The sequence below is a fragment of the Amblyomma maculatum genome, chromosome 4 (genome assembly GCF_055883805.1).
Source record: "Amblyomma maculatum isolate TAMU_Amacu chromosome 4, ASM5588380v1, whole genome shotgun sequence".
In the NCBI taxonomy this organism is placed as follows: Eukaryota; Metazoa; Arthropoda; class Arachnida; order Ixodida; family Ixodidae; genus Amblyomma; species Amblyomma maculatum.
In genome coordinates this window covers 58,208,318-58,212,228 of record NC_139347.1, presented here as the reverse complement: position 1 = coordinate 58,212,228, position 3,911 = coordinate 58,208,318, and positions in this window count along the sequence as shown.

The following is a 3,911-nucleotide window of genomic DNA, read 5'->3' as shown; positions in this document are numbered from 1 at the left end:
CGACGTGCCCTACGTAGATAGGAAGACGGTTCGGATTTAGACACTTAAAGCAGGGGGCCAACTGAATATAATACGTCATGAATCTGCTGTTAGTTTTCATAGACTACGATGCCGCATTTTAGCGAAGCACCGGCGATTTTACGTCATGAACTTCGCTCTCACGTCACTAGATGGGATGTGACTATAGATTATCTGTGCTCCTTGATTGTCACGCTCATCTGTGCAGTGCAAACGCCTGTCCGATAGTCATGAAGAACAATAGAGCTGGCTTTTAATCGCCAAAGCACAACCCATTGCTGAGAACAGGTATTAAATTGATAAGATTTGATAAAAGCTTGCTACGAAGGCAACAATAACGACATTTGACCTTCGGCTACTCTCGCTCGCAATTTCACGTCGTATTCGGTTCACAGACCCAACAAACAAACAAACAAAGAACTACCGATTGCTTGGAATGATACGCAAGTCGCATTCCTCTTTAACTGGCAGCCAGAGATGCAGCCGCTTGAAGCGGTCGCAAGAGCGTTACGTGATAACGTCAGAAAACTACCGAGCTTTCTAGCCAAACTCGGCACATTTCGAAAAATATTGCAGGCTTCTGTTATACAGCTTCTACTCACCTAGTGAAACTTATCAGCAAGAAGATCATAAGTTTAAGAGCGGTAGCTTGTACGAGTAGATTATTCATTCCGAATAACTGGGAAGCGTGATGCGTGGAATCGATACACTGTTACGTTGACTGATGCTATTGGAACCGCTTTGGAGTGTGGTCATTAAGAACAACTTAAAGCGATATCAAGACAGGAAAAGGGATAAAGAACATACAACATTCCTTCCCATTGTCTTCTTATCGCGCCGAGTATTTACAAAGATGAACAACCAACTCGCCAGCCAACATTATTTAGTGAGTGCTAAGGTGATTTCCGACCAGTCAACATGAGAAAGGCTCAGTTGATGGCATGTCTTTTTTTTTTTAATCCTTTCGCACTTACCAGCAGGCCAGGTTTTAGTGTGCATGTAGAAATGGCGCGTCAACAGTACATCGACGATGGGAGGGAGCAGTGAGGCAGACACTAAACTGCAAATACACACAAAAAAATGGCTCCCCTTTGCAGAAAGCTTTCCACTGTAATAAGCGCAAATCAGAGCATGGAAAACAAAGGGGAAAAGCGTGATCCCCGTGCTACACACAAAATTGACGCTCATTTGTTGAGGGTGCCCTTAATTGCGTCATAGAAATTCATCATCATCTACACAAAGATTTGTATCAAGATGTGTAAATGCACGTACACATTGGTTTCCAATAAATACTAGTTGACACGCGATGTCATCGAGGCTTCCTGCATTCGCAATAAAGGTGTAACTTGTATCAGCAGTCTTTCTATGAAATTGTCTGACAAGGGAGCGGGGTATCTCACAGCCCACGTCACAGACCATATGCACAGACCATATGCACTCAGGTGACATTCTTATAATTTTCGACACTATACACCGAACGTCCAAGCTAAAGGTGACGAAAATTCGAAGTAAACATAGCAAGTGCTGCCTAGCTAACTTTGCATCAGGAACGCAGTGCCAATTCCAATGTTGCTTATAGACTTGATAAACAACCAGCTAAAATGTTAGCACTGAGATACAGGTGCGAACATAAGTATAAACGGAGCACGCTTTTCCGTTAAATTGAAATCACGCCTTTTGTACAGGAGCTAAGAAAACATTATTTGTCCAAGTAAATGTGCACTGGCGTCTACTACCAATCTGCTCTTACCATAAATCTCAGTTTCAATTATGCAAGGGGTAAACAATTTTAGAAAGAAAAAGCGTGCTCCGTTTACTTTTGTCCGCGCGGGAACCATTTACGTAAAGTAGCTTCTTTTTTCACCCTAAAAGACGACTCGCACAATTCAGACACTTCCACACGAAAGCATTGTTTAACGCAGAGTTTTCAGGACTTCCGGTACATAAAAAAGCTGAGAGGTGTACGCAGGAGTAATTTTCTCCCTTAGTTATGCGCGCAGGCCAACGCAAACTGGGAGTGCAATTTTCATCGCAATATTACTAATTAACTACATTCAATAATTAGTTCTTTATTCACAGCAGTTAGCACGCATGTTTATATTGGAAACTTAGAAGCAGCGTCATTTGGCGACGCTTCCATTTTGCACAATTTCAATGGCTGTGCCCTGAGATATGCACGTCTAATGTTTCAACCCAATCCACGCTGTTACGCTATGTTTGACAAGAACATAGTGGTGACAGGCGACATGATTACTTTGTTGTTGTTGTTGTTGTTGTTGTTGTTGTTGTTTTTTTTGTTTTTTTTTTTGGGGGGGGGGAGGGGGGGGTCAGCAGTTTCGGTCTTGGCGAGGAAAATCGAAGAATGACATTGCGCGACATGAGGCGAGAGTTATTTCTTTAGCCTGCAAAATAACGGGCGATAGTCGTTGGGACCATTTAGGTTTATTAAGTTGTAGAGCACATCAATACCGCTTTTTTTTTTTCTAGAGAAATAAAAAAAGTCAGCAAAACAAGTACAGAACAAATCCATGGACTGCGTAAAAACAAAACGCCCAAAGGTTTTACAAATTTGCTTCAAACATACCATTATTTACGATATTAGTTGTAAGCGATCAGGTATCGTCCTCAACTTAGACTAATGACATCTGTCAAGAAGCCAATGGTTTAAAAATGCTCGAAATGCATGCCTTCCATCGCAACACTCAAAATGAGCAGTTCTCGCGTCGAACCGACAACTCATGCGCAGCAATTCCGGGCCGATGCTGCTACAGGCTTCCACTATTCTGTTCTTCATGTGGATGACATCAGAGAACTCAAATGCGTTAATACAGACTTTAACATAACCCCCCAAAAAAGAAGTCCATTTGGGAGAGATCAGAGGATCTCGGCGGCCCAAACATCTCTCCTTTTCATTGACGGAGAAATGCGGTGAAGCACTGTCATGTTGGAACCAAACTTGCCGCAGTTCTTTGGGAAGTAAACGGAACTAACTCTGTCGACGACGCCAGCAAGAATTTCTCGCGCATACTTCTTTCCATTCATGTTTTCTTCGAAGAATTAAGGGCCAGTGATTTTGCCGTATGCCACACCAGACATTCACGCCCCCGCGAATTTGGCGGTTGTGTTGCCGCAACCAATGAGGATTATCTTCCGACAAATAGTGAGCGTTGTGACTGCTCACTGTGCCATTCAGTATCTAGCCTCATCAGTCAAAATGAGTATATGTAGGAAATGCTTATCTTGGTCTATTTTTATTAGGGCCGAATTACGGAAATCCGCTTGTTTTTGAAAGTCTGCTTCGTGTAGGTCCCGGTGAAGGCTCACGTTATATGGATGTAATTTGTACCTATTTAGAACTTTATGTACTGTCTCCACGCTATTCCCTCATCGTTTGCAGTTGGCACTACATGAAAGCAGGCAAAGACGTAAGTTTCAAAGCACTTATCATTGATGCTCTGCTTCATGATGTCTTTTTTTGTGTGTTAACGGAATCTTTTGCGAGAAAACGTCGGAAATGGCTGGCAAATGTTGTTCTTGTCGGAACTTGACATAGACGACAGGTCGCCTATATAGACTCATTGCTAATGAGGCGTTGCCATTCCTCTCTGCCATCGATATGACTATCAACCTTTTCTGCCGTATAACATTACCTCGATCTAGACGAGGCAGCCATTTTTTATAGGAGAAGGTCCTAACGCGGCATTTGCTTCTTTGCAATGGAGCCGCTTAGCACAGGAGGCAAAGACACATTAATGAGGAAGCTCAGCTGTTATCTTTATTCGCTTTAAGGCGATGGCCGATCCATTTGTACCGTTTCGCAGCACGAAGAAAAATGACCTTGATTTATACCTCAATAAAGTGCATTCCGCACACCACTTCACAGTCGTGTCTCA